This window comes from Mustela nivalis (genome assembly GCF_964662115.1).
Source record: "Mustela nivalis genome assembly, chromosome: 13".
NCBI lineage: Eukaryota > Metazoa > Chordata > Mammalia > Carnivora > Mustelidae > Mustela > Mustela nivalis.
In genome coordinates, this window is record NC_139032.1 from 2,699,862 (window position 1) to 2,711,957 (window position 12,096).

Consider the following 12,096-nt stretch of genomic DNA (forward strand, 5'->3'; position numbering starts at 1 on the left):
GCTTCTGTCACTGATTACTAATTCTGTCTCACTCTGGTCGGGGCTGGGGTCTGTGTGCTGTGACCCAAAGGCCTTCCCAGGGCTTGTTTCCATGCCTGACACCTGGCTGGTGTTTGTAACAGCACTGTGTGTGCTCGACAGACAAGGACACACCAGCTAACTCTCCTGGTGCAGGGGTCTAAGCTCACTAATCGTATTATTCAGATTTTCTCTGCCCTATGACTCCTGTCCGACACAGCCCCCAGTTTCTCAGCAAAGCATGACTCATTTTTCTGTTGTCAGCCTCCAAGAGATCCTGTGCCCCCTCTCCTACGTGTTTTGAGGGTGTGTGGTGTCTCTGCATGGTGACATCATTAGACATTCTCTATACTGCTCTTCTTTGGTCACCAAGTCACGAAGGCATGACTTTTATTCTTACTGATGCTTTTTGACTTAAGGAATGCGGTCTGCCTGATGCTTCCACAGCTACGCTGTCCATTTCCAGAGAGCTTTGGTCTCTTTTATCCTGTTATTTTAAATTCCTTTGCTTTTAACCTTTTTTGTAATGGTGCTTTGAGTGTTTGTGCTGCAAACAAGAAGGAACCTGGACTTCTGGCTCGAGCCTTAGAACGTCCCACTTCTGAAGGACGAGGCTAACCACATGCGCGCATCATGATCACCACAAATCGGGACTCATTTCCACTGTCTTCCTTGCGCCCCATTCTGCTTGCCGCTCACTGATGAGCTCCGCTCAGCTGCTAGCCAGTGGTTTCAACAGGGGCCTCTGTGTGACAGGAAGTCCTCTTCCTTCTGCTCTTCTGTAAACGTCCTCTCTTCTCCCTCCTTCTGGAATAATCTGGGCAGGCGAACCGTCAGCTTTTCCTCGCTCTTTCGGTCTTCACCCAGCTGCATTAGGACGCTGGTTGATCGATCTGTTTATGGGGTCTGGGTCTGACTATGCTCACCAGCCCTACAGAATTCTCAGCCACGGATCCCGAGAGGACCACCCCACCCACGCTCTGTGCGCCCACCTTCTGGAACCATCCCTGGACATGTACCTGTCTTCTCGCTCTGGCTCTCCCCCTGGGCACCTGGGGTGGCTGCTCACACCTGTGTCCCACTCTTCGTGTCTCATGGTGTCTCTCTTGGGACTTCCGATTGCTCTCAGCACATCTGTCGGAGATTTTATCACAGGGACTGTGTCGACTGCCTCCAGAGCCCCATTTCCTCAGCGCAGAGCTGCCCATGGCTTCAGAGCATCTCACTCTGCTACATCACCTGAACACACTTTTCTACAAACTGCTCAGAGCAGCCCCTGGTTCCTTCCGTCCTCTTGGGAACATTAGCAACCAGCAGGACCATGACGTTCCAGTCCCTGCTCCACATCCTCCCCTTTCTAGCTCGTGCCAACACTTCTCCAGGGCAGAGCCAGTCTTGGAAAGTCTGGGGGTGAGGCTGTTCTCTCTGGGGGTCCCGGGGCCCCACATGCGGGCAGAGCTGTTACAGCTGGCGCTCTAGACATTCCCATGCCGGTGCCAGCTTTCCATCACCTCCTCACCCAGCGCTGCTGGCGGAAAGCTCGGCCCGGAGCAGCGAGGACACCGGCGACCACCCACGTCAGGCGACGGCCAGCGCCTCCTCTGCCCCGGCCACGGAGGCGGCCACGGGCCACAGGCCACGGCAGTGCAGCTTCTGCCCGGCACGTCCCCTCATCGGAGGGTTCCGAGCAGCGCTCCGCCCGGCATCCCCCACGGGAGCCTGACCCGCCGGACGCGCAGCCGGCCCCGGGGATCACCCTTGAGTGACGCGAACGGCGACCCGACAGGCGGCCACTGCGGGCCGCAGCGTCTCTCCGGGAAGGCACGCGGGCCGCCAGTCCCGGGTCCAGGCCCCTGTCCCCACACCCCGACGGCCGCGTTCCGTGTCCCCGCGGGGAGGGAGGCGCGACGCAGATCCCCGCGGCCTCTTCTCCAAGGTCACCAACCCTCCGAGGTTCCGCCCGGGCGGCCACCGCGCCTCCCAGGCCCGCAGCGCACGCTCGGCCCCGGCTCTCGGGCGACACCGTCGGGGCCTCGGAGGACGCCTCGGGCCGGGAGACGTGGGCGCGCCTGGCGGAAATGCCACGCCGGGCGCTGCGCTTCCCCGCGGCCGCTTCCACCGCGCCCGGCCCCACGCGCACACGCGCACACGCTCTGACCACGCGCCGCCCGCCCGCGACTCGCCGCCGCCGCGGTTCTTCGGAGCAGCCCGCGCGGCCGGTGTCCGAGGGGTCCGGGGCGGCCGCGCCCGGCGGCGTCGCACTTACCACAGCCGCTCTGCGGGGCTCCCGCCGACGCCGCCCGCGCCTCCGCTCCGCCGCCGCGGCTGCTTCTCGTCACAGCGCGCCCCACACGGCCGCGCACAGCCACGCACAGCCGCGCACGGCCCCGCACGGCCGCGCACAGACGCGCACAGACGCGCACAGACGCGCACAGCCACGCACGGCCGCGCACAGCCCCGCACGGCCACGCACAGCCGCGCACGGCCCCGCACAGCCGCGCACGGCCCCGCACAGCCGCGCACGGCCCCGCACAGCCGCGCACGGCCCCGCAAGGCCGCGCACAGCCCCGCAAGGCCGCGCACAGCCACGCACGGCCGCGCACAGACGCGAACAGCCACGCACAGCCGCGCACGGCCCCGCACGGCCGCGCACAGCCCCGCACGGCCGCGCACAACTCGCCAGCAGCCCGCGGAGCCACGAACGCGCGCGAGCCCGGCCCAGCCTCCAGGGCGCGTGTCCCGGCTCCGCCGCGGGGGGCGCTCCGCGCGGTGCTGACGGAGGGTCGGCGGGGCTCGCAGGACGCTCCCGGGCGTCCCCCGCGCCGCGCGGAAGCCGGCCCGCACCGCCCTCGCCGGTCACGCAGCCCCGCCCGAGTCGGCCGGAGATCGCGCCGGCGGCTCCGCTCCCCGCAGGACGCCGCACCTCCGGACCGACCGCCGGTGGAGCGCGGAGCCCCGCGTCGGGCCGCGTCCAGCCCTCGCTCCTCGGCCGCGCCCTCCGCTCCGCAGACGGGGACCGTGCCGGGCCGCGAGCTGGTCGTCGGTGCGGCGGCCTGAGGCCCGATCGCGCAGCACAGGAGAGGGCGCGGCGCCACCGCACAGGTCCGAGTTCGGGGCCCCACCTGGCGACCCGCTGCACTCCCGCTGAGCGCGACCTCAGGTTCCAAGCTCCGGGGAGTGAAGGGACAAAACAAGAACAAACCCGCAGAGCCAAGGGCTACTCGCCGGCTTCCGTGTTGGTTTCCTCGTTCTCGGCGCTGCGAGACCCGCTTCTGGGTCTGCCTTCCTGCCCGCCCACCGCCTCTTCCACAGCGAGCCCCCCGGGCCCCCGCTGCAAACTGTGCTGCTAACGGCCGCAAGGGCCCCAGGCAGACAAGTCGGGCTCAGCACGGGCAGGTGCACCTGCCACGGCCACCGCAGGGGTCTCCCTCAAGGACCCCGGCCCCCCAGCGACGGGAACATCCCTCCCCTTCCCTACCTCCCCCAGCCTTGAGCAGGACAATCCACTCGTAAGGACCCCTTCGCCCACTCCCCAGTTCCCACACTCATCATCCTGAAAGGGAAAAACCTTACTTTCTCGCGATTTTAGGCCGGCCACGGTTGCCCAGCCTTCATCCTGGGCACAGACGCCGGCCACTCAGCATCAGCATGCCCCTGACCCGGCCCAACTTCCACGGGAACGAGCTTCATCAGTGTCACACACACAAATTCCCAGGCAGCCTTGACTTGGTTCAGACTTCGGGTCTCATGCGGCTGTCTTACAACAGCTTCACGCAGGCAGAGCTGATATGCGCATCAAGAACAGCCTCCTTCCAGTGAACGTCCACTCAGTAGATTTATCCACCGTCCACCAACACTACAATGCAACCGCAGACACCTCCCAGGCCCACTGGCAGGTAGTAGCCTGCCTTCCTGCTCAGCCCCACAGCCCGAAGTCCACTCTCCGTGTCCTTCACCCTCCTCAGGATGAGGCAGCTATAAAAGGAATCACACACCGTGCTAGTTCCATCTGCTCCCCCCACGCTGTGTCTTGCAGTCCCTCCGGCACAGGCCATGCTGTCCACCCAGGCACACTTCCCTCCAGGGCTCTCACAGACAAGACTCCGACTGGCTCCCAAGTTCCTGCAGACGAGGGCTTCCAGTTCTCACAAGTATCCTCCAGAACCCAAAATCAGATGCCAAGTCTGCATTAACTTCTCAGGCAACCGCGACACATCCTCCCTGTCTTCACCAGCCTCTGTCACTGCCTGTCACACGTGGGACGGCAGTGACACTAGAGAGAAGTGGCAGCTCTGCCTGCGCCTGCCTTCCCGCTGAACAGCCTTCCTGCATTCAGTCTCCCGCAGATCTTCTCAGAGCGTCCACTCAGCTCCTTCCTTTTCCACTTGGTTTGTCCTCTTTCTGGTGTTCCTTCTAGATTCCAGACACCAGTCCTTCATCAACGTGCCCTGCAAACGTGGCCCCCAGTCTGTGGTTTCCCTCGCTTTCTCGGCAGAAGCTTATGACGCACACATTAGAACTCTGAAGAAGTCCTACTGAGTCGGCCCTAGCTTTCACACACCGGGTTTCAGAGCCCCCACAGGAGACGGCTACCCCAGAGCCGTGAAGACTCTCACCTGGGATTTCTTCGGAATGTTACAGTGCTGGCTCTTACCTTCAGGTTTATCCACGCTCCATTCGGAGTTAGTATTTGTATATAGTAAAGGCTCTAAATTCACACTTTTACGTGTCGACATCAAATTCTTCCAGCCTCCTGTGCAGAAAGGACCACCTTCTCCCCAGTGAGCTGCCCTTGTGCCTTAGAGAAAAACCCACTGACCGGGTGTACAGGCGATTTCAGGATTCTCCACTGTGTCTGAGACGGATCCTGATACCAGCATCACACCATCTTGGTACGATCTTGCTGCAAATTTATAGTAAGCTCTGAAATGAGGAAGCAGAACTTAACAATTTTCATTTTTCAACATTCTTTTGGCCATTTTATTTATACACACACACACACACAAATATTTATTTATTATCATTATATTTGGAGTCCTTTCCTATGTCTGTAAAAATTTTAGGAGCAGCCTGCTAATTTCTGCCACAAAACAGGCAGGATTCTAGGAGAGATCGCCACGGACGGAGGAATCCTCCAACCCATGAACGTGTAATTTGCCACGGCTGCGGTGTTCAGTCCCCAGCCTCACTTCTGTTCAGTTTGTTCCCAAGCAGTTTGAGCTTCCCGATGCTGTTATGGATGGAATTAATTTCACTTCAGATAGATCACTACCGTGTTGTCTGCAGAGAAGGGGTTGACTTCTGTATATGGACCTATGGAGCCAACTAACAAATTCGTTAGTTCTCAAGTTTTGTGTGTGTATCCCTTGACATTTTTAACAGAATCGTGTCATCTGCAAATAAAGACGGGTTTATTTCTTCCTCTCCTGTCTGGATGCATACTTTTTTCTCATTTGACTGCGTTAGTACAACGTTGAGTAGAAGGGAAGAGAGTGGATACCCTTGACATTCCTGATCCTACAAGAACATGGTCATTCTTCCACTGTGGAATACAACGTCAGCTGTAGATTTCTTTAAAAAAAAAAAAAGATTTTATTTTTAAGTAATCGATACACCCAGCGTGGGACTCCAGCTTACAAACCCTGAGATCAAGAGTCACCTGCTCTCCCCACGGAGTCAGCCAGGCGTCCCAGCTGGGGGTTTCTTACAGAGGCCCTGCATCAGATTGAGAAACTGTCTTCCTATACCGTGTTTCTAGAGACTTTATTGGAACGAGGTACCACATTTTGACCAGTGACTTGTTTCCTACCTTTGAACGCACCAGTGCCTTGTACCCTTCCACCTAGTAACAGGATGGCGTATGTACACTGCTTTTCTGACACTAAGTCTCACGTGGCTGTGCGCCTGAAACCTTCCTAGACAGACACACATCATTATACAGCACCTCACAATTAAGCGGTTTTTCTCTTAAATCAAAGGTTTCTGCAACCCCACACTGGTCAAGTCTATCAGCATCTCCGACAACATTTGCTCACTTCGTATCTAGGCATCACGTTCTGGTGATTCTTGCAGTATTTCAAATTTCTTCATTATCATTATGTTGCAGTATTTCAAATTTCTTCATTATCATTTTATTTTTTACGGTGATCTGAGATCAGTTAATTAGGACCCCCTTAAAACTCAGGTAATGTTTGGCATTTGTTAGCTGTATTTTTAAATTAAGGTACCTACATGTATTTTTAGACACATCACTATTGCACACTTAAGAGACTACGATACGGTGTAAGCAGAACTTCTATATGTACTGGGAAACCAGAAAATTCATCTAACTTGCTGTATTGTGATGCTACTTTGTCAGGGATAGAAACCACAGAATGGTGGAGGAGTGCCTGGGTCACGGATTGTTGAAGACTCTGTATCTCTACTCAGAACTCGGGAAGGATACTGGTCCACAGCATCTCCTGACGTTTCTGTCTGGCTCCGAGCCCACAGCTGGCAGGCAGTCCCCCTCTTCTCTTTTCTGAGGCTGTGAAACACAGGCATGATTTCTTCTGCAAACGTTTGGGGGCATTCACCAGCAAAGCTATCTGGCCCTTGGCTTTATTTTGTTTCAGTTTCGTTGCTTGTTTGAAGCCCACTGAAATCTCCCCTTCCCGACTGTCTCAGCTGTTTGTGCCGAAGATCTTCCCACCTCCCTTGAGCGGCCAAGTGTGCTGGCACGAAGCTGTGCACCTATTTCCTTACAACCCTAACGACTTCTGTAAGGTTGGTGGTAACGTCCCCTCTTCACTCCTGATAATGGCAATTCGCATCTCTTTTTGTCCTTGGAGCTAAAAGTGCACCAAACTTGTGCATCCTTTCAAAGAACCAGCTACTTACTGGTTTCACTGATTTCTCTCCATTGTCTTTGCTTCCTATTTCAATCATCTCCATACTAATCTTTATTCTTTCCTTCTGTTTGCTTTGGATTTATTTTGCTCCTCTTTCTCCAGTGTTTTTAAAGTAGAATCTAGGACAATGGATTTGAAATCTTTTCCATATTTACAGCTGTAAGTTTCCCTGTGAGCATGGTCACCTGCTCCTCATAAATTCTGCTGTGCTGCGTTGTGATTAACGCTTACTAGGACGTCATATTCAGTTTACAAACACCCAGAAGGCATTCATGAAGGCCAGCAGCAGACCACGGCCACCTGGCTGAAGTCATGGGGACAGCCCACAGCCTGACTCGAGATGGCGAAACACAGGAATGCCAACATGCCGATAATCTGAGCAACCACAGAAAGCATTCCCAGAACTCCAAACACAGCTTTAACCATTTCAGGAGTTCCAACATCCTTTAAGAGTAAGGTTCTTGAACTAATGCAAAACATAACTGGGAGGGTTAAAACAGTCGGAACACGGTCATTCGAAACATTTTCCCATCATCCCAGTGTCAAGCGCTGCAAATACTAGCAAAGAGGAACACCCATGGCTTCTCCGGAGCCCTGAGCCCCTAGACGGCAAGTCTCCGACATGAGTGCCTATCACGTTACTCTGGTTTGGGGAGTTTTCTTAGACTGCAGTTTCCTGAGCCCCAGACTCAGGGAAGCCCAGGACTCCGCATTTCCACTACACCTCGCAGAGACCTCGCCACATCCCGAGGCTCCCTCACAGTGCACTCGGGAACACGAGTCCAGGGTGCACTGGCATCTCGTTCTTACCGCCAGTCCCAAAGACGTCCACTGGGGATGGCGAGCAGCACCTGTGTGCAGTGAATTCCTCTCTCGGCTCTCGGACCCGTGTGCCACAGAGTCATGTTGGACACCAAAGGAAAAGCACGCAAAAGCCACATTTTAGAGACAGAGGTAGCAACAGAGTTTTCCAGAAGGTCTGGTGATGACCATTGTCAGCAGCCTTTGTAAAAAGTACATTAAGTGATGACAGCATGACGATGACGAAGGTATGAAGACTGAGGCCCACCTGTGAAAGGCAACAGTCCCATCCATGGGCTCGCTGCCGCCACACGTGGCGCGGCTCAGGCACCGGCTCCAACATGAAGCCCGGGGCCCACTGGCCACACGCTCTGCAAGCTCTGGTCAGGCAGGGAGACCCGCAGTGGCTCCCCAGGCACCACTCAGAAAGAAGCTCCACGTCACACGGTGGACCTGCTCCCAGGTACCACAGGGAGCCCCACCTGCACACACCAGTGTGCAGCAGCCACAGGCCCGGATGGCCACAGCCCGAGGGGGGCAATCCAGCAGGGCCACCTGGGGCTGGGGTGTGGTACGTCTGTGACGCCCTTTCCTCATAGGCCCCAACTGCCCACAGCAGGGCCGTCGTGGAGAGAGTATCTACACGACCTGTCTGGGCACAGGAACCAGTTCGGTCATCGTCCTCCCTCCGCCAAGGGGCCTGAGGGGAAGCCAGACGGCCGGGGCCGGGGCAGAGGATTGTCCAGCTTGTCTCTGTGCCCCCTGCTGACCACACAGCCACCGTCACCAGGAACTACACTCACACTGGCCACCAGGCCACAGCACAGACTTCAAGGAGGCGGTCCAGGAGACAGCACCAACCTTCAGGTGGCCTGGGATACCAGTCACATGTCATGGAAAGGCTCGCCGGAGGACAGGCACTTCCAGACTCCTGGCTGAACACTCTGCTTTGCAGGAATGCCCACACACTCAAGGCTGGCGGGCAGCCGACCGGAGCAGGGAGCACAGAAGATGGGCTCCCCGGGGACCCCCAACACACCTGCTCTGAGCAGTCCTTCCGAGGTCCACAGGCACTGCGTGAACGATGGTCCTTCTTCCAGCAAAGCACTTCCATGTGTGTCCCTGCGGGAGGATTTTCTTCTCTGGTCACTCAAACCCAGAACGGTTTCGGAAGTATGCTCTGGACAATACTTCCCAGTGACCTAGGTCGTAACCATCTGAAAACATCCATGAGGCAAGACTCTTACAATCTTGCAAAACCATAAAGAACAAATAAATCAAGCACAAAATTATGTTACTGTGACCCTTAAAAAGGATCCCTAACTGAAGGCGAAATTCACGATGCAGACATTACAGGTCGCACCAAGTACAAAGGGGTTTTCAGGTGTTTAGTTATAAAAGGAACTTCATTTTCTTAGAAAAATTAACAACTGGTCTCAAACTAAAGCAGCTGATTATAAGAGCCTCTCAAATCAATTCTGGAGAATTTCCAATTTACCTTCAGCTCAGTGATGTATCAGCATGTGAACAATTTTGTAAAACCCAGCAGTCTTTCCACAGTAGACGGAAAACATTGAAGCGCAAGTGCCTTGGCTTTCTAAAGTCCTATTTTAAGTTTCTTTCATTTAAACTTTTTGAAATCCACCAAACTGAACAATATCCCCATGAGAAAGGGAAGGCTGGTCTTTTTTCCAAAGGAAGCAGAGGTAACCGTATGGAGGGAAATTCAGGAGCTGCTGCCAGGATGGGCGAAGCCACGTCTGGCCCTTCACCCCACGGCCTGCGTGGCAACTGGAACGTGGAAACACGGGACACACAATTCCAGAACACCTACATTAACTAGGACAAGGGTTTCGGGCCTTTCTGCCGCTCCCGGGAAACGAGATGACAGCTCTCTCCAGGAGCCATGCCGAAGCCGCCAGGGGGCACATGCTCTGCCCGGCGGCCCCGTGGACTCCACGGCCCTGCCGCTCGGTGGCGGCTGGACAACTGGGAACGATGCCAACGGAGGACAGGCTGCAATCTGCGTTCTACCGCGTCGCACACGGCTCTCTGGTTTCACAGAGAAGTAAAATGTCCATGTGGCAGTGCTCACCAGCCAGCGCCCGGGCGTAACTGGTGTGAGGCCACCTGCTGAAAGGTGAGCACCGACAGCATGACGGCTGTATACACACCACGGATGGCCACTTACCAAGCCACTGTCGTAAACGCCACTTATCTCTCCTAAGTGCTTTAAAGAAACGGGAAACATGTTATTCTAGAAAAACAAATTTATAAGTTTAGAGAGTTTAAAGCAAATCCTGCGAGCACAGACACAGAGACGTTTCCAGAAATGGAGACCGGACACCAAAGCCTGCCACGCTGGTTTTCTTGGGTCTGGCAACCCTGCTCCCCCGGAATCTGCCTGCCACACAGCACAGCTCCTGCAGTCCCAGATCACAGCCACTGTGTAACCACACCAACCGGTGACCACGAAGCTGAGGAGGGTTTCCTGGGTGACCTGCCTCTCGAAGGTCAGTGCTCTGAGGAGGGGCCACATCGCACGCATGTGTGTTATCTGCAATCTTGCTCGGCACCACTGAAAAGCTCACGACTGAAGGATGGAGAACTTCAAGAACAAATATCCCCGGTTTTGTTCCAGGTGCCAGGGAGCTTGTGAAAGTGTTCGTGCACACCCACAGTTACCAAACAGACTAGAAGCGTACGTGCTCTGAAAAGCACCTCCGCGTGCGGCAGCCGCAGGTTCTGACCTAAAACCTGCTTTTTAACTAACAACTGATCAGGCCACCAGCGGATGCGGAGGCCTCCAGCACCATGTCTCATGAAAGCAGTGAGAAGGCAGCATGGCATTCCGGGCCCTGTGACAATGTGAAAACACACGAAAGACTCGTGTGTGCACCTTTATGCACGAAGGCTGGGTCACGCTCTCCTCAGTCAGGATCAAACAGACTGAGCAACAGCTCGCCAACACCTCCACAATCTTTATGGCAACGATGTACGTGGACCCTAGTGTTCAGGAGAAGGACCCACGAGAACCTTCCTGCCGATGTCCCAGGATGCAGGACACGGGAGCTGAAGTCAGGCACGGGGAGTGGGACCCGCAGGACCACACCACCCTGTCAGGCGGGCCCTGCGCATCGTGCCGTGCGGCCTCTGCGCCAGGCTTAGGTCTGCACCATGCTGGACACAGGCGGGCCCGCAGGGAGCCGGGCAGGGCTCTCCCGGTGCACAGCGAGAGCAGGGTCAAGCTGATCTGCCCGCGAGCGCCGGGGGAAGCAGCAGCCGCACCTAGAATTCCGCCACTTCACACTTTCCAGTGCATGAAACTTTACCCGCCCCTTTCATACCAGAACAGCACCTTTGTCACCACCTTAAAAATAGCCCGTCAAAAATAATGCCCGGCCAGTACGATTTCTTTGTCAGAGTTAACAGTAAGCAAGCCCTCCTAACTTTTAACATGGGCTGTGGGCTGCATGTGGCCCCCAGATTAGGCCCCCAGGACCTCAGAATGGGACTGCATTCAGAGAAAGGGCCTCTGAGGAGGTTACTAAGGTTAAATGAAATTGTACAGGAGGAACCTCACCCAATGCAGCTGCGTCCTTAGAGGCAGAGATCAGGACACAACTACACGCAGCGGGACAACCGCGTGAGGACACAAGGAGCACAGCCATCTAGACGGCAGGGAGAGGCCTTGGGGGACGCCAGCCCTGCCCTGTCTGCACACCGCCCTCCAGCCTCCAGCACCGGGAGAGCAGCTGCTGCGTGAACAACCCCATCCCGTCCTGGGTTCGCTGCTGCCGCAACGCAACCTCACACGTGTGGCATGAGAGCTGCTTGCACAAACACGCCCTCGGTGGCTTCCCACTGGCCTCATCAGTCAGAAAACGACCCTTGGTGAAAACCGCAATTACGAAGTAACACCGAAAGAGGGCTGGTGAGGACACATCCGTTTTGTGAACATAGGAGAGTCCAGCAGACGGACCTCGGGTAACAGGGGCCGGGCCCCCGAGTGAGGACGTGACCCTCCCCTCCGGCGGCAGGATGATGCAGACTGTTGGCTCTGTCCCCTCAGACGCAGTTCTCAGCGCCCGACTGCTTCCCCGCAGGGCCGTTCTGGAGAGGACACACCCAAGGGCTGAACACAACCGACCTTAGCCCAAGCAACGCTCTGCTAATAAGGTCCCCACTGCCTGCCACGCGCACGCCCGCACACCCATGCGCCCCCAGGAGAGACCCACTTCTGGGATCAAAGCCCCCCTCGACTCCCTGGAGAGGACACCGGCCGCCTGTCACACGCACATGGCGCCTGGGCAGCAGCTGCCACTCACTTACACAGCCGGAGGGACAAAGTCAAGGTAACGCTCTAACGCTACTTTGGCCAACGGAC